Genomic DNA, 18,253 nt, shown 5'->3' on the forward strand with positions numbered 1-18,253 from the left:
CAGGGTTGTCATGTACGAATATTCGATAGTTGCCAGATACTATTCACTCCTTGGTAAGAGTGGCTCATGGTGGCACTGAGAGCAAACTAGTCTACAGGCGAAACTATCCTGCGGGGGTGTCTGGAATCAGTCTGGACACCAATCCCTTAGTTTATGTTGTCTAAATGCGCAGATCCTATATAGATTCATAGGAACTACATGACACCTGGGCGAGTAAGGCAGAGTGTGTACCCATGGCTGCAGCACTTATTGTGTCAACCGGTGTGTGACAAAGTACAAAATGTCTACCAGCCTGCTACTGTAGACTGGAAGGGCAGTGGTAACACTGCTAGTTCGACTTTCCCATTCAAAGCAATGGCAAAGCCCCCACTTCCCATGACAATATATCTAAGTCTCCCCTAAGGAAGTCCTATCGAGCTCTAAGGCAGGGAGCTGTATATTATTAAGTAGGACACATATTTTATATATATGTCCTGGCAGCAACACTTCCAAATTGTAATTTTCCTGTGGGAGAGTTAATAGCCCTCTTGGCTAACACAGTTACCGGCTGGCCACTCAGCCTGGCTAATGTCTGAATGAGACTACTAAGATGGGTAGTGTAAGGTATCAAATTATTAATCATCAATCAAAAAGAGGAGAGAATGAACCATTAAGGTCCCAATACCAGAGTCTCAGGAATATTGTCTCGTAGACCCTCAACCACACGTTCACTCTCTGCGGTGTATATAATCTCGGCGTAAGGTGGATGAGTCACTGATCCATGGCACCTGGTGGTCGGGTTGAATGTACATTCGGAAGGAGAGAGACATGCAGCAGCACTGTGAAGGATGGTTCTAAGCTAAAGGCTAAAACCTCAGGTCCAAAATCATCTCCATACTGTGACGTAATTGAAATGTCTGCTTGAGTTATAGGCCAAGACTGTGCCTACAACCACGTTCTGTCTTGAGCAAAGTGTGCTCTCTGATAAAGACAGGTGAGTGATTCCACCCATCTACACAATCCCCGAAAGCCTTGAAGTGTTAGGTCTCCACATTTCTGGTGCTGACGAAGGCCATAGACCTGCAAGTGATGTTCCATGGCTGAAACATGTCAACCCGACCACTAGGTGTCGTGGATTAGTGGCTCACCCTATTTACTCCAACCATGTTGTTAGTCTTATCCCTATCCTATTCTCTTCCCTTAATAAAGATTTACCTACAGGAGAGGAGGTAATTTTAATCCACTTACCACTGTCAACATCCAGACAGTCTCCATCCTTGTGGAGGTTATGATGTCACTTGGAGATTGAGACACTCAAGTGACAGACCCTATGATGACACTATCCACTAAACCACACTAAGCAGAGATTATATACACTGCAGACTGTGAATGTGTAGTCGAGGGTCTCCGAAACAATGTTCTTGAGACTCTGGTATTGAGACCTTTGTTGTTCATCCTCCCCCTTTTTTTGATGAATGATTAGTATCGCTTGGAAGCTGAATGAACCTCTGCTTCTCCCTCCCTCCATTTGTTTGATTTGAATCAAATTAAGCATCACAATAAACCCAACTTGATGCCCAAGTCAAACTTAATGTCACTAAGAAATGCAACTTTTTAGAAAGTTGCCACTCTGGAATTCAGTTTGTCCACTGGCCTCACACTGTCACTGGCCACCAGGTAGCTTTCTGCACTCCTGGGGAGTAGTGTAAACAACTCCCAAGCTTCGGAACAATAGCAGCCTGCTTTAGGGCGAGGTGTTACCTCCTCTTCACAGGAAGCCACTCAGGGTGTTAGCCCAAAAGGCGAGCTTCAAAGCAGCAGCCGCTTTTAGTGGGAAAATGGCGATCATGCTGTTGAAGGGTTGCCCTTTATTCAGATAGACAGCCTGGCGGCAAGAACAAAGAGGGAGACCAGTTTTCCAGTGAGCGTGTAGCCCCCAGGCAGCCACACCTCTATGGTGGTCTACGAAGCTCCTAATATCAGAGGAAAGGTTCCAGCACCTTGAGAGTGGGTAGAATAGTGCACTCTGGGATTGCTAGATGCCACATATATCTGGAAAGTCATCATCAAGAGGGAGGGGGCCTAGTAGCCCATTGGCTAGTGACTGCATCTTCCCCCCAGGGCACTTTCTGGGAATTATTATGTCACCCCTGGCACCCTGTACTTCAGATCACGCCAGAACTGGAAAAGGGGCTAACAATGGTCTGCCCTGTTGACCCCAAGACTTGGCGAAGAGGGACTGCACCTGCTGCACCTTGGGCTAAAGAAGAGAGGACTGTGCTTGTGTCTTCTGGCTTGCAGAAAAGTTGTTCCCAAGCCCCAGATCAAAGAAGTGACTCCAAGGGTCAGTCACCTGGCCTGCTGGCACCAGGGCCAACAAAGCTGAGGTAGTCCAACTTTACAAGTCAGTAGCCATTTCGGAAGAATCACCACTGACTGCTGATAAGCGCCCCAGGAGACTGATCCTAGACAGCCAAAAGTCAGTCCGACCCGGGAGTATCACTTGAGTCCAGATTGGTCGCCCAAGAAGGAAACCAGCCTCTATCAAAGTGTAACGCTTGGACCGCTGTGCACATAGACCAGCAGCTCAGCTTCAGCTGGCCTTCTTCCGTCTTAAAAAAGACTTTGAGGGAGTCAAACCTCTGTGGCCAACTTCGCCCCACCTGACACATGGACCGAAGAATAACCGCAAAGGCACCCCCGTCGACCACACAGCATCGGAAAATCCTTGAGCATGTTCAATCTCCTCCATCCACAGCATCAGGATCTGTCCATTGAAGACTATGGTAGTCGTGATGTAAAGTTTGGAACTGGACTAGAAAATGTTTTGGTGACCAAGTAACTGTCAATACTCATTGGCTCCCTCCTGACATTTTTTTTAACTTCTTTTTATTAAGTTTGCAGTTCAGCAGAGTAATTAAAACACAGATTAACACATCTCAATACTTTTCTGGTGTATGGCACAGTCATGTATATCATTAGGATCTCATATAGTAGGCAATGTCACAGGTTGGTTGTCCTTACAGCTCAGCAATAAATATGTATCCACACTATTACCATAGATAGTTCTGCCTCCAGAGTTTTCATTTCCCCAATCTGCTCAGTATCCTCTTGTGTGTTATCTTGTGCGATGTGGGGGGTCTGGCTGTTCACTTCTTCAATGTACTGCGATCCCCCTGCCCTCCTCCCATCCGCCGTGCCCCCTGTGTTCAGGTTTCCTCAAGTATCCTGCCTCGTGATCTCTGGTTCAGTTGGGTGCTCTATCAGATACATCCACAGTGGATCCTATATATCATGTGGTCGGGAGGTAACTGGCATCAACTTTGCATATGCAAGTAGTTGCTCTTTGCAGAATTTTAGGTCGCACATCCACTTCTTCAACTTAGGGGCTCTTCCTCTCCCCCATCTGCAGGCCACTCTACGCTTAGCTAATAATCTCATCGAGGCAAATTTTCTGACAGAGTAGTCTATCTTTTCAGTGTACCCCAACAGGATCATTAGTGGAGTGTTTGCGATTGGGGAGCCGATTATTCGTCCAAAGGCTTCCAGAACTTCTTGTCAATATCCCCAAATTGGATTGCATTCCCATGTAAGAAGCCAGCTCCTACTCTGCCGCATCTGTCCTTATCTCTAAGCTGGATTCGATGAAGCCGAGCAGAGGTATAATATAAGCGGTGCAAATATTTAAAATGAAAATTAATGATGCACAGTCTACTAATGGCTGTTATCTTTCTAGGTTGTTGACAGCAATATTGCCATTGCTCATCATAAAGGGGGTCCCCAATTCCTCATTCCAATGAGCTTGTGAGTTCTGTCTCCCTTCTGGGCTTGCAGCTCGTTAGAGCATGGACACTACGTTTATGGGTGCAGATCGCTGTAGCAGAGCGTACAAGGGGGCTAGGATCGTCGGCTCAGCTGGGAAGTCAGGGGTAACGGTTTTGACATCCTGATGCAGTCTGACATACAAGAATACTTCCATTGCGGTTGGCTGATGATCTCGGAAGAATGCCTCCTGGGTGCGGAAGGTTCTGTTCTCATATAGATACCCCCAAGTCAGTGCTCCGAGTTTCCGGAGCATTTGTCGGCAACTCGCTTCATGTGTGACTGGGAGACCTGGGAGATACTGCGTTTCCAGCAGTGGGGAGTATACCATGGGCACTTGTGTTTGTTTGGCAATGTTCTGCCAGGCTATGTTAGTACAGTGAACGGTTGTTGGATCTTTACTTCTGTCGGAATTGGTTGTCCAAGCTTGGCGGATTAGTCAAACTCAACTTTTACAAACTTTTCAAAAGTTGATGAACTTTACAGTTACCAATGCTTGTTTGCGGTTCAACTGAGATTTAGGTTTTCTTTAAAAATCTTCATCGCCGGAAACCTCCTGTGTATTTTGCTCATTTTAGACTCTAAGGATTCATAAAAATATAATCTATTTTTATAAATTGGTATTGGATTTCTTTCGTGTTGTGTGGCTTTCTTGCTTCGTTGTTTCGTACTGTTAAATGCTTTACACTAGTTCCTTTGTTTAAGCCTTGCTGCTCCTAGCCATAGCTGCCCAGGGTTGAGGTTAAAGTTTTACAGGTAGTCCTGACGGACCCAAGACAGTTTTTGCGAGTGTATTACATGGTAAGCCCACACAGCCATACCATATAATAAACCCAAATCCTCACAACCAGGATTTACCCAAGCTATCTGTTAGTTCATTTGTTAACCTTTCTGATAGATACATCTGCCGTGTGGATTCCTCACCTTGTGAATACCCCTTGCGTCAGCAACATTCGGAAATTCTTTTTTCGTAGCCTCGCGCCGACGTGGACTTCTGACGTCATGGAGACACGACCTCGCTCGCGACTCCGCTGACGTCACCGACGCCTATAATAGGCCCACGCCGGCGTGATGACATCAGTTCCCTTTTTTCCGCGTCGTCGCCGCTAACGGTTATCGGGAATCTCTGTAGCCAACGGATACTTTGTTGCCTATATTGTTACCTTTTTCTGCTTCTCTGTATCCTGTTTCTTCGACAATGTCTTCTAAAAAGACCGGCTTTAAGCCATGCAGAGAATGTGGCAAGATGATGTCCATCACCGACCCTCACAGCGACTGCATCTGGTGCTTGAGCTCGGACCATGATGTGGATGACTGCTCTTCGTGTAAGAAGATGAACCCGAAGGCATTGAGAGAAAGAGAGGCGAAGCTGCTGGTGGCTAAGATGAAAGCTGGAAAGGAGAAGTCGTCGAGGTCTCGTTCTCGAAGGGCGAGGTCGAAGTCGAGATCGAGGTCAAGGTCTGGATCTCGAGGAAGGTTGTCTTCGAAGTCGGCTTCTGATCGTGTTTCAAAAAAGAGGAAACATAAGAAGAGGAGACATGAGTCCCGACGTCGTTCTGGTAAGGAGTCGGGATCGAGGTCGAGGTCACCGAAGAAGGTACGTTCGAAGGTGGTGACCCTTGATGTTTCGGATCCGGAACCTGAAGGTGAGGCCTCCCCTTCTGAGTCACGGGCGCCGTCTCCGGCTCCGTCTCCGACTCCGGCTCCGAATCCGGCTCCGAGTCCGTCTCCGGCGCCGTCCCCGGCCCGAGATGAGGAAGAGCTTCGTGAGGATGGGAGTTCCGCGCCCTTAGGTGAGCCGAATCCGAACGCTCCTCAGGACAGGCCTGAAGGTTTTCATCCACCATTTCCTGCCCCAGGCCAGGACCCTTCTGCGTTTCTCAACGCGATGTACGGAGTCTTTTCGAGGGCGTGGTACCCCTCCGGTGCACCTTTGGGTCCCATGGGTCCTTTAGCTTTTAGCTTAGGAGTCCCTCACTCCTACCCTCCAGCTCCATTTATGCCTTACATGCCGGCTCCGACGCCGCCGTGGCATTTTCCGGCTCCACCGAAGCCGTCGACGCCGGTTCCGGCTTCGCCTGCTCCGAGTCGTCCTCGAACACATCCCTCTGAGCCTTCGGGTTCGATCCCGACGTCGATTCCGAATCCGTCGGAGCCGGTGGTGGATCCGATAGCAAAACGGGTCAAGATGAGATCCAGAAGAGAGGCTCAACGCCTTCTGGATGAAAGGAGGTTTTTGGATTCACAATCTGACGTTGAAGAGGGTGAATTGGATGAAGATGCTTTTGAGGATTTGGCAGACGCAGGAAGCCTGGATTTCTCTCCAGAGTGGGAGTTACCCTCAGGCTCTAGCACTCCTTCTAAGGACGTTCAACCCTATCATTTAATTATGAGGAAGGCTGCCAGTCTCCTTAAGTTGACTTTGCCTACAGCAGAATTCAAATCTAATATTCTGACTGAAGTATTGCATTCTCCGAGTTCAGTGGTGGAACCTCTTCTTCCTTTCAATGATGCTCTGACAGAGCCCATTCTAGAGGTGTGGAAAAAACCTTTGTCGGCTCCAGCTGTCTCTAAAAGTGTAGCCAGAAGATACAGGGTTGCCCTTGAGGATCCTGCCTTTTTAACCTCTCACCCTTCACCGGAGAGTTTGGTCATTCAGGCTGCATGCTCCAAAAAGAACGTTAGTGCTTTCCCTCAGGTTCCTTTTGAGAAGGAGGCAAAGAAGCAGGATCAGGTGGCAAAGAAGTCCTTCTCCTCTGCCAGTATGGCATTGAAGTCATCAAATGCCACTTGCTTGATGGGGAGATATTTACACGCGCTGATGGACTCTTTGCGTGTTCTTGTTCCAAAAATTCCCGATGACAGCAGGAAGGATTTTGAGGAAGTCATCTCTGACGCTCAGGCGGCGGCTCGCCAGGTCATTCAGAGCGGTTTGGATACTGTAGACTCTGTGGCGCGCATTATGGGCACTGCTGTCGCTACTAGGAGGTCTGCCTGGTTGAAATCTTCTGACTTTTCGGCTGATGTTCAGGCGACATTGTTAGATCTTCCTTTCGATGGTTCAGGCCTCTTTGGGAAGAAGGCTGATGCGGCCCTTGAGAGGTTTAAAGATAGCAGGGCGACTGCTAAATCCTTGGGTCTTCAAATGAGAGGTTCTTCAACTGGCAGAAGATTCAGGGGTTTTGGCCGCTCTTCCTTTCGGAATTTCCGGCAAGGCCAGCAGCAGCAGCAGCAACAACAGCAGCAGCAAAACTCCTTGTACAGGACATATAGGGGAAAGCAGAGAGCTCGTCCTCATGGACGTCAGGCCTCTTCCTCCTCCACTTCCTCCAACCCCCCTGCCCCTGAGAAGCAGCCCTAGATCCGACATTCAGGATCATGTGGGTCCGGTTGGGGGTCGGCTTACCCATTTTCTACAGGATTGGGAATCGGTTACGTCAGATCTTTGGGTTCTCAATCTTGTAGAAAATGGGTATGCCCTTCCCTTTCGGGAATTCCCTCCCAATTTCCCTCCTTGCCAAGGGTATTGCTCCGAGGAGCATCTGTCACTTCTGCAAGAGGAAGTTTTGACTCTGATAAGGAAAGGTGCGATAGAGGTGGTCCCAGAGCAGGAAAGGAGTCAGGGGTGCTACTCCCGGTATTTCCTGATTCCGAAGAAGGATGGCAGGCTTCATCCGATCCTGGATCTCAGGATCTTGAATCTCTATCTGAAGCAGGAGAAATTCAAGATGCTCACCCTTGCTCAGGTTCTTCAGGCGCTGCAAGAAGAAGACTGGATGGTGTCGCTCGACTTGCAGGATGCTTACTTTCATATCCCAATCCTGAAGTCGCACAGGAAATATCTCCGTTTTACGGTGGGATCGCAACACTACCAGTTTGCGGTCCTTCCGTTTGGACTTACTACTGCGCCTCGAGTCTTCACCAAGGTGATGGCAGTGGTGGCGGCGCATCTCAGGAGATCAGGGATTCCAGTGTTCCCTTATTTGGACGACTGGCTGATCAAGGCAGAGTCGTCAGAGAGAGTGCTCCATCATTTGCGAGAGACAACCCAGTTGTTGTACAGGTTGGGTTTTTCAATAAATGTACCCAAGTCTCACCTGGTGCCCTCCCAGCGCAACCTGTTCATAGGTGCGGTACTGGACACAACCGTATGTCGTGCATTCCCTCCCCCTCAAAGGATTCGCGACATACGGGAGATGATTCCTTTGTTTTACAATGGAGCGGTCGTTCCAGTCCTGAAGGTCCTTCGCCTGCTCGGTCTGATGGCTTCATGCATTCTGTTGGTCAACCATGCACGCTGGCACATGAGGGCGCTCCAGTGGTGCCTCCGCAAGCAGTGGTATCAGCACAACGGAGATCTCAGGAAGTCAGTGAGGATCTCCAGAGAAGCTGCAGCGGATCTGTCTTGGTGGGGCGTGGAAGGCAATCTGTCCCAAGGAAAGCCTTTTCAACTTCCCCCATCGGTGGCCACGGTGATAACGGATGCATCCACTCTCGGGTGGGGTGCTCATCTGGGGGATCTGGAGGTCAAGGGCCTTTGGTCTCCAGAGGAAAGGTTGCTTCACATCAACCTTCTAGAATTGCGGGCGATACGTTTGGCGCTCAAGGCCTTCCTCCCTTCCCTTCGCGGTCAGTCTGTTCAGGTCCTAACGGACAACACGACCGCGATGTGGTACGTCAACAAGCAGGGAGGGGTAGGGTCGCAGTGTCTCTGCAGAGAGGCTCTGCGTCTCTGGTCCTGGGTTCAGGACCATCAGGTTTGTCTGATGGCGAATCATCTGGCCGGTGTGTTGAACGTTCGTGCAGACTGTCTCAGTCGGCAGTTCTCTGCCGACCACGAGTGGAGGCTTCACCCGGAGGTGGTTCACGACATCTTTCGGATGTGGGGGACTCCTCGGGTGGACCTGTTCGCCACTCACGAGAATGCGCACTGCCTGTCTTTCTGCAGTCTCCAGTATCCGATGCAAGGAGCCTTGGGGGACGCGTTTCAGTTGAGTTGGAGAGGTCAACTCCTTTACGCGTTTCCCCCCATACCCTTGATTCCTCGGGTTCTGAGGAAGATTCGCCAAGACCGGGCCCAAGTCATATTGGTCGCCCCGGATTGGCCAAGAAGGGTGTGGTATACAGATCTACTCCACCTCTCCTCTCACCCGCCGCTCCGTCTCCCTCTCAGGGCAGACCTCCTCTCTCAGATGGAGGGGCAGGTTCTACACCCCCACCTCCAGACATTGCACCTTCATGCCTGGAGATTGAACGGGGCAACCTGAATTCCTTTTCCCTTCCGCCTGACGTTGTGGATGTCATCTTGTCAGCCAGGCGTGACTCCACTAAGTCCATCTATTCTTATAGATGGTCGAAATTTGTCACGTGGTGTGGGGAAAGGTCTGTTGATCCTTTGAAGGCCCATTTGTCTAATGTTCTCCAGTTTGCCCTTTCTCTGGCGCAGCAGGGTCTTGCGGTTGCCACGGTGAAGGGTTACCTGTCGGTGCTGTCGGCATTTCTCTGCTTGCCTGACCAGCCTTCTCTTTTTAAGTCTCCTGTGGTCTTAAGGTTTTTGAAGGGTCTCACTAATATGTTCCCTCCTTCACCTTTTATTGTGCCTCAGTGGGATTTGAATCTTGTATTGACCTTTTTGATGGGTGCTCCCTTTGAGCCTCTCCACAAATGTCCCATGAGGCTTCTTACCCTTAAGACAGTCTTCCTGGTTGCAATAACCTCGGCAAGGAGGGTTAGTGAGCTTCAAGCTCTTAGTTCCAAGCCCCCTTTCCTGACCATTCATGCTGATCGAATGGTTCTTAGGACCAGGGCTGCTTTTCTGCCTAAGGTGGTAACTCCCTTTCACCTAGGACAGTCCATTACCCTTCCTACCGTCTATCCTCCCCCTCATCCTTCCAAGGAGGAAGAGAGACTGCACCGTCTGGACCCTAAGAGGGCGGTGTCCTTTTACTTGGACAGATCCAAGGACTTTTGCTTGGAAGACCAGCTCTTCGTTGGATTTGCTGGCTGCAAGAAAGGAAGGGCGGTCCATAAGAGAACTTTATCGAGATGGATTGTCCTCTGCATAAAGATCTGCTACTCTTTGGCCGGTAAGGAACCTCCAGAGGGTATAAGGGCTCATTCTACTAGAGCTAAGTCGTCAACCTCTGCATTGGCTAGAGGTGTTCCTGTAGAGGATATTTGTAGGGCGGCAACTTGGTCTTCCCTCCACACTTTCGCGAAGCATTACTGCTTGGATTCCGAAGTGAGGAGGGACGGTCACTTTGCACGCTCTGTCCTTCAGGATTTCCTGGTCTAGAAGAGTGGACACCCTCCTCCGGGAGTGGGGACTGCTGTGGGACTCTATTCACAAGGTGAGGAATCCACACGGCAGATGTATCTATCAGAAGAACAAGTTACTTACCTTCGGTAACGCTTTTTCTGGTAGATACAATATCTGCCTGTGGATTCCTCACTGACCCACCCGCCTCCCCGTTGTCCACTCTTCTATGCCAGGGTTACTGTAATGTAATGTATTTATATTTTGTTGTCAAGGAAATGTTTAAATTACTTTCCTGTTTTTGCTTAACACTGTGTGTTTTGGCTTAAGTATTGTGTACTATGTATACTTGTATATTTCTACTGTCATTGGTCCGTCCGTGTGCCTCGATGGCACGGAAAAAAGGGCGCAACTGATGTCATCACGCCGGCGTGGGCCTATTATAGGCGTCGGTGACGTCAGCGGAGTCGCGAGCGAGGTCGTGTCTCTATGACGTCAGAAGTCCACGTCGGCGCGAGGCTACGAAAAAAGAATTTCCGAATGTTGCTGACGCAAGGGGTATTCACAAGGTGAGGAATCCACAGGCAGATATTGTATCTACCAGAAAAAGCGTTACCGAAGGTAAGTAACTTGTTCGTCTTTACCACCAGCTTTCTGTAATGATTGTGTTGTACTAATGAAATCTTTATCCCCCCTTTCTATTAGTGAGAGAAAGAAGCCTTCTTTTAAAATATGATGGTAAGAGTACTTCTATCCTCGTTTTTGTACTACCACCTAATTTTGGGTGCAGCAAAAGATCATCTTCCTGATGGTACCGGCATGCTGGCTTCACTATCAGAAACTGCATGTGTGCACGTGCCCAGGAAAGATATGGCAGACTAGCCATATAAATCAGAGTAGTTGGTCAACCACCATTTTAAGTTCTGCATCATCTGTGATAGAACAACATGTAAAACGTTGTGGTCTCTCACAGAACAACATCACATGTCAGGGACACTTTTCCGACAGGGAGTAACTGGAATGGATGCAACATTGCACAGGTCATTGACCAAAGCAACATAATTATGGGGTGGTTCAAAGTAGCTGGGGAGGAGTCAGGAGGGACAGAGTCACTGGGAATGTCTTTGAGGAGGGGGGCAGAAAGATCTGGTCATTAGGCGAGTCACCAGCCCTGACAGTGTTACCCTACTCAAGGCAGCTTCCGCCTTTGCCTGCAAGAGCGGCTTGGCAATGGAGGGTGGGGGCTGCCACAGAGGCATACATCTCTGATTTGGCAGGTCTTCCACCACAAGTGTGGTGGAGGTAGGGGCTCTGTCTCACTGGCAGCTGGGTGGCCCCTTCACCTAGGCTAAAACAGGCCCTCAGTCTTTGTGTAAGCTCTTAAATGGAAATGGGACATGCCATTGGGGATTGGGAGCATCTGTAGTACATATGTTGTTTTTATGGTCATGAGGCGTTATTGTGGTTGCATTCCTTTTTTTACCCTTAAAATTATCTTAGGTTAGTGATGGATGCAATTTTTGTAATGTTTATGTTCATGCAGTTCTAGGGCTTTAGTCCAATTTACTATAGCGTGTCAGAGTAACGCTGATTATTTTGTAATCTGATGGCTATGCTACCATTGATATACTATATTACGAAAAGTAAGGAGTGAGAAGTGATACAGGGTTCGCTCACCGTCCCAAATACCTAACCATACAAAAACAACATGGGGGAATCCCTACTGTGCTTAGCCTATTGCTCCATACCAGCCGAAGGGGATCAACCTATGGTATTAAAAGGACTCTCACCCACTGGAATTTTGAGTGGCATGCTTCAACATAGAGTCCTCATATACATACCTAGTTTAGCTGGACGGGCTCAACCTTGGTAGCCAGGGAGCGCTTTGGTGATTGGGTGGGATCCTAGATTTAAAATAGTCTAGAGTGTCCTGAGGGTTAATTTTATTTTCAAAGGGTACATTGACTGAGTTAAAAACAGGTGGAGATTCACTAAGGAAATTAGTAGCCTCTGAATCTCTGGGTCGAACGTTTCAGCTATCATCGCGCTAATTGGCTTTCGTCAGGACCTCACAAGGATCCCGTTATCATCCTATTTGTGTGCATTCAATTATGAAACTTCCATTCACCATATTCATACATGCCATACATACCAACCCATTTGGTCCCTATATTCGAATTTCTTAAGAAGCATCCTATTTAGAGCTCAATGAGAACATGGAGCAGGTGGACCTTGTAGCCAAACTTTCATCAAAGGTCTCTTCCCGGCTTTGAACCTAATTGGTTCCTCCTTACCCCAAACCTTGATGACTACAAGGTCCACTTGCCTCCTTTCCCTTATGGGCAAAAGAAACAATTGATGGACAGAATGCTGGACAATGCAAGCATTCCCCCCCAGTTACAAGGATCTGGGTTTAATCCATCATTCTATTGCTCACCACACCACCCCAGTTCGGATCCAGCCATATGCAAATCGGTCTTGATCTTGTTCCTTGTGGGAACAGTTCCACCCCAACTGCCAAGCCAGGTCCTCCCTGGACCTGAAACAAGCATCCTGGGAACAGGTTTCAGGGCATCACCCTTCATCAGCTAGGCTAGCTTCAATCCAGTGGTGTAGTGAGCATGGGACCCACAAGTGGGCATACCCTCCCCACTTAGGGCAACATATGCAAAAGAAACAATTGATGGACGGAATGCTGGACAATACAAACATTCACCCCAAGTCACAGGGATCTGGGTTTTAATACATCATTCTTTTGCTCACCACACCACCCCAGTTTGGATCCAGCCATATGCAAATCAGTCTTGACCCTGTTCCTCGTGGGAACAGTCCAGACCGAACTGCCAAGCCTGATCCTCCCTGGACCAGAAACAAGCATCCTGGGAACATGTTTCAGGGCATCACCCTTCTTCAGCCAGGCTAGCTTGTATCCAGTGGTTTAGTGAGCATGGGCCCCACAAGTGGGCATACCCTCCCCACTTAGGGCAACATATGCAAAAGAAACAATTGATGGACGGACTGCTGGACAATGCAAACATTCACCCCCAGTCACAAGGATCTGGGTTTAATCCATCATTCTTTTGCTCACCACACCACCCCAGTTTGGATCCAGCCATATGAAAATCAGTCTTGACCCTGTTCCTTGTGGGAACAGTCCAGCCCGAACTGCCAAGCCAGGTCCTCCCTGGACCGGAAACAAGTATCCTGGGACCGGTTTCAGGGCATCACCCTTCATCAGCCAGGCAAGCTTGAATCCAGTGGTGTAGTGAGCAGGGGACCCACGTCTGGGCATACCCTTCCCACTTAGAGCAACATATGCAAAAGAAACAATTGAATGACGGAATGCTGGACAATGCACACATTCACACCCAGTCACAAGGATCTGGGTTTAATCCATCATTCTTTTGCTCACCACACCAGCCTAGTTTGGATCCAACCATATGCAAATCAGTCTTGACCCTGTTCCTTGTGTGAACAGTCCAGCCCGAACTGTCAAGCCAGGTCCTTCCTGGACTGGAAACAAGCATCTTGGGACCAGTTTCAGGGCATCACCCTTCATCAGCCAGGCAAGCTTGAATCCAGTGGTGTAGTGAGCACGGGACCCACGTCGGGGCATACCCTTCCCACTTAGGGCAACATAGGCAAAAGAAACAATTGATGGACAGAATGCCGGACAATGCAAACATTCACCCCCAGTCACAAGGATCTGGGTTTAATCCATCATTCTTTTGCTCACCACACCACCCCAGTTTGGATCTAGCCATATGCAAATCAGTCTTGACCCTGTTCCTTGTGGGAACAGTCCAGCCCAAACTGCCAAGCCAGGTCCTCCCTGGGCCGGAGACAAGCATCATGGGACCGGTTTCAGAGCATCACCCTTAATCAGCCAGGCTAGCTTGAATCCAGTGGTGTAGTGAGCACGGGACCCACGTCTGGGCATAACCTTCTCACTTAGGGCAACATATGCAAAAGAAACAATTGATGGACAGAATGCTGGGCAATGAAAACATTCACCCATAGTCACAAGGATCTGGACTGGAGTCAAGCTATCCTGGCTGATGAGGGCTGAAAGCCTGAAACCGGTCCTAGGATGTTTGTTTCAGTCCAGGGAGGACCTGGCCTGGCAGTTCGGGCTGGACTGTTCCAATTGGACGCATGGTCAAGACTGATTTGCATATGGCTGGGTCCAAACTGGAATGGCATGGTGAGCAAAAAAACTATGGATTTAGGCCCAGATCTCTGTATAGGGTAAATGTATGACATTGTTCTGCATTCTGTCCATCAATTGTTCTTTTTGCATTTGTCATCCTGAGTGGCACGGGTATGCCCGGACGTGGGTCCTGTGCTCTCCATGCCACTGGAGTCAAGCTATCCTGGCTGATGAGGGCTGTAGCCCAACACCGGGCCTATGATGCTTGTTTCCAGTCCAGGGGGAACTTGGCCTGGCATTTAGGGGTGGACTCTTCCCATTGGGCGCAGGGTCAAGACTGAATTGCATATAGCTGGGTCCAAACTAGAATGGCATGGTGAGGAAAAAAAAGATGGGTTTAGGGTCAGATCTCTGTACTGGGGTGAATGTATGACATTGTTCTGAATTCTGCCCATCAATTGTTCTTTCTGCATTTGTCACCCCGAGTGGGACGGGTATCCCTAGACCTGGGTCCGGTGCTTTCCATGCCACTGGAGACAAGCTATCCTGGCTGATGAGGGTTGAAAGCCCGAAACCGGTCCTAGGATGCTTGTTTCCTGTCCAGGAAGGACCTATCCTGGCAATTCAGGCTGGACTGTTCCCATTGGGTGCAGGGTCAAGACTGATTTACATATGGCTGGGACCAAACTGGAATGGCATGGTGAGCAAAAAAACGGCGGATTTAAGCCTAGATCTCTGTACTGGGGTGAATGTATGACATTGTTCTGCATTCTGTCCATCAATTGTTCTTTTTGCATCCTTTCCCTCATGGAGCTAAAGAAATGGAACATAGGAACCAAATGGGTCAGTATGTATGGCATTTATGAGTATGTAGATGTTTTATGGATACTGGCTTCGTGCTAGTTCTGATGGCCCTCTACCTTAACTCCCTTTACGTGTTAAATTTGTTGTACAAATGGTTCTGTTGACTCCTTTATTTAATATCCAACCCTTTCAGATTACAAAATGTATGTTGCGGGATAGCAGTGGAATAACATAAGCCCCTGCTGCACCTGCAGGGGAGCTCCTGGGTGCCCCCTCAGCAATAGTGGTAGGTGATGGGCTAGGGAGAGGGAAACCCTCCCGCCTCCAGTTTCGTTACGCCACTGAATAAGGGCGTTTACGCAGATCCATGGCAACTGCTTCATTATTTTAAAAGGCTTTTTGTGTGTTTAATTGTTAATAGAACCTCGCGTATTTAAGATGCCCTCATCTGAGAGCATCTCTTAACCTTTGTATGTGTATTTTCTAAATGTACACATTTTCAGCATTGAGGGCTGGCCCTCCTAGAGCTCCTACTCGATGGAAATGTTCCACTGACTCTCCTACGATAGATACGCTTTTATTTCTGACTGGTCATTTTTCATTTAATTCCTGTTGTTTTGTTATATTAAAAATCTTCACTAAAAGCCTGTTTTGCAGCTTATCGTGCTAGCGTGCTTGTTTTGCTCTAGAAAGATAGTAACCACGGATACACACACATCCAGCACAGTCTGTCTACGTTGCCATAGTGGACTTATCATGAGAGCAGTGTGAGGAAGATCAAATATCCACAAACCAATACTCAATTATGAAATAGCAGAAACAAAATAACATTAGACATAAGAGATTTAAGGACAAAATGTCAGCTGTTCATGGCTCTAAAGACAAGCACTACCGTAGAAGCAATAAGGCAGGAAGGCAGAAAGAGTTTACGCGTATAAGTGTATTGCAGACTGCACCTTGATGCTTTGCTGGAGGGTAGGGGGGGAGGCAGGATCTATTGTTATTTCTGGAGTATGGTTATGTTTCAGAATTACAGAAGATGGTAAACTGTTGTACTAAACTGTGCTGTACAAGGAAGGAGGAGCAACGTAAGGCAGAAGTACAGAGTCTGTAAAAGAGATTTGATACAAGCACAGTTGAAAGGAGTATGACAGTGGGTGACGGCTTACCGTGCAGCTACAGACTTAAGACCTGATTACTATCCTGCGGATAGGTCACTCCGTCACAAACGTGTCAGATATCCCGTCTGCCAAATTACAATTCCATTATGTTCTATCGAACTTGTAATACAGCGGACGTGAATCAGTCATGTTTTTGACGGAGTATCCCATCCGCCAAGATTGCAATCAGGCCCTTAACCGCTGCGGCAAGAGTCCCCAAGCAACTAATGTGAGATCATTTTTTCCATTGACTAGATATCACTAGACATAAAGGAACACAGGTATTTGTAAAGGGCGCATTCATCTCTTGGGACACGTTGGTGCCGAATAACGTGTTTATTGTTACCCAACTTAGTGGTACTCAAGTTATCCACCTCAAAGGATGAACAGCTTAGTGGACCCGCCAGGATTGGAACCTGTAGCCTTGAGATCAAACACATTTCTGGATGGGATGCAGTAGTCTATTAAGCCACCGAACCTGGCTGGACAGGCACGTTTAGCACTAGTATTCTCGTCTGTGCCTTCACGGCTTCCATTGCAGACAGAAACCAAGCACAAACAGACACCATCTCATCATCTTTGACACATACCTGTACAGTGTACTAAACTCAATTTCTTCTGATCACTGTACCGCAGCATACTCACCCTCACGCCATTATTATTTGAAAGAAACCACATGCCATACAGACATATCTATGATTAAGATTCCATCTTGCTCCTCTAGGGATTTGTCCTAAATTTGGATTTGGTTTGAATACCAACAACTTGCTTATGTGTCGTCATTGTGGGCATCACAAATCATTTTTTTGTCCATTTTATCTGTATTTGTCCAAATTAAAATGCGCAAGAAAAACATGTTTGAAGCAAGTGTTCAAAAGTATGATGTTCGGAAATTATCTGCTGGACCAGCCCTTTTTACAGTTTCAGAAATTGAGCTCTGTTGTAAGTTAGTACACAAACTGTTTGTATCAAAGACTATTGTTGATCGAGATGAGAAGTGATTCATTAGCTATGTTTAATTTCTAGAATATATCTCCCTTCTCTCTCCTTTTCCCTTTTTGTGTGCCGTCGATCACTGAAAGATAGAGAATTTAGCTTGATTTTCTAGTATGTATTTAATCATAATGGTATGACTTGCAATAACTGAATCAAATTATACTTTCCTGCTAATCATTTTTCCTTTCTGACTCCAAACGATTGTAGGAAGTGCATTTTGCCTACTGTTAGTTAATACCCGGTCTAGGCAGTCAGATTTTCTTAGACAGAAGCAATGGTTGAAGCAGATCAATCCAAAAATTGATGATAAAAGGGTTTTGAGTAGCTGAGGAAAATGATGATTTGAGGCATACTCTCATTATTTTGTTTGAGGCTAATGCTCAGATTAGGTATGGGCCTGCTCAGACAACAGCGGCCCTGACATCGATATACCAGCAATGAAGGAGGTAGTATTAATACAAAACAATTGAAATATGGATTCTACATTCCACTGCTTAGGCAGATACAACAGAACAGTATACAATGTATCTTCCGTCCAGGGAGTCTGCTATGCTGAGTATCTTTTTGGTAAAATTGTTAAAAAATTCGAATAATTAATAAGTATGGCAAACAAATAAGCTTAAATACATCCGCTCATAAAAAACTAATACACTGCCCTTAAGTTCTCTCGAATTGGCCCTCGCAAATTTCCCAGGCTGACAACTGTTTTTCCATGCCTAACAGATCCCAAATCCTAATGAGCCAGGCCCCATATTCTGGTGTTTGTTATTTCCGCCTCATTTCTGTAATTGACTGTTTGGCTGCTCCGTGCAGATTGTCTCTCCCAGTCAAGATTTTTTAAGTGAAATGTTGGTTGATTTGAGAGACCCAACAAGATATAAGTGGGGAATTGCGGAATATCCGTATTGAATATGGTTATGATGATAGAAAGCATCTCCTGCCAGTAATAATGCAATTTAGTGCTTCTATATAAAAAGTGTGTAAGTGTACCTACTGCCTCATATTCACTTGCTCTAGTGTATACTACCAGTATGTTACTATTTTCAGAAGTGTTTCCTTGCCTGTGCTGCCTATTTGAGAAGTGCG

The 18,253-nt window shown here is 47.5% G+C and overlaps 1 protein-coding gene across 2 annotated transcripts in view; it reads left to right on the forward strand.

The window, feature by feature from the left end:
• Positions 1 to 18,253, forward strand: part of DNAAF8 (dynein axonemal assembly factor 8) — a 1,081,381-nt gene that overhangs the window by 994,110 nt on the left and 69,018 nt on the right. The gene's annotated exons all lie outside the window — the stretch shown is intronic.

Source organism: Lissotriton helveticus, chromosome 10, assembly GCF_964261635.1.
Source record: "Lissotriton helveticus chromosome 10, aLisHel1.1, whole genome shotgun sequence".
Classification (NCBI taxonomy): Eukaryota; Metazoa; Chordata; class Amphibia; order Caudata; family Salamandridae; genus Lissotriton; species Lissotriton helveticus.